The sequence below is a fragment of the Oncorhynchus mykiss genome, chromosome 2 (genome assembly GCF_013265735.2).
Source record: "Oncorhynchus mykiss isolate Arlee chromosome 2, USDA_OmykA_1.1, whole genome shotgun sequence".
NCBI lineage: Eukaryota > Metazoa > Chordata > Actinopteri > Salmoniformes > Salmonidae > Oncorhynchus > Oncorhynchus mykiss.
The window spans coordinates 70,910,768-70,911,496 of record NC_048566.1 but is presented as its reverse complement, the minus strand read 5'-3'; positions in this window follow the sequence as shown (position 1 = coordinate 70,911,496).

Below are 729 nucleotides of genomic sequence, written 5' to 3'. Positions count from 1 at the left end.
CTTGACTTGTCAAGTGCAGAAGGTGGGCGGGGGCTTAATTATGTGTTCTAACGTCCCATTATCCTGGCAGATGTTAGTTGGTTAGAAATCTCCTTAGCTTTCACAATGGTGGGCTACAGCGCTCCCAAGTGGAGAGACATTGACAATGCAACGGGGCGCGGTTATAACATAGATAATAGCTTATATCGCGCAAATAATTGTTTTTAATTAGGCTTTCATTAAACTATCATTGATTAATCTCTTTATAGACATAAATGTAATCCATAGGTAGAGATTATATTTCCTGAATGTACAGAATGCGCGTGGGTAAAATGGATGGGATCAGTTGCGCAAAATGGACGAAGTCGCCTTGGTGATAACTGGTTGGTGTATTGGTTACTTTTACAAGTTTTATTTCGAAGTTATATTAGTCTATTGTATGTTTAATTGACAGCTGAACAAGTTTAGGCGTCTGCTTTGTATGCTATTGTTTCGCTACTGGAACGGAGCTCTCTGGTGTTCACCTTTGGACGACAGTTTTGTTTTATTTTGATCAGGGTTGGGAGCTTTTTGGTATTATTTAGTAAGTCCTTGTTGGTAGGTAGCTCCTACACAGCACGTTAGATCAGAATTGTAAAACCCACGGTGTTAAATTGAACACTTTCTTAGAAATGATATGTGACCCACTGAAATAGCGTTAAACTAACACTTTTCAAAGTGGTGATAAAGAACACCCCCAGAGTGTTGAGT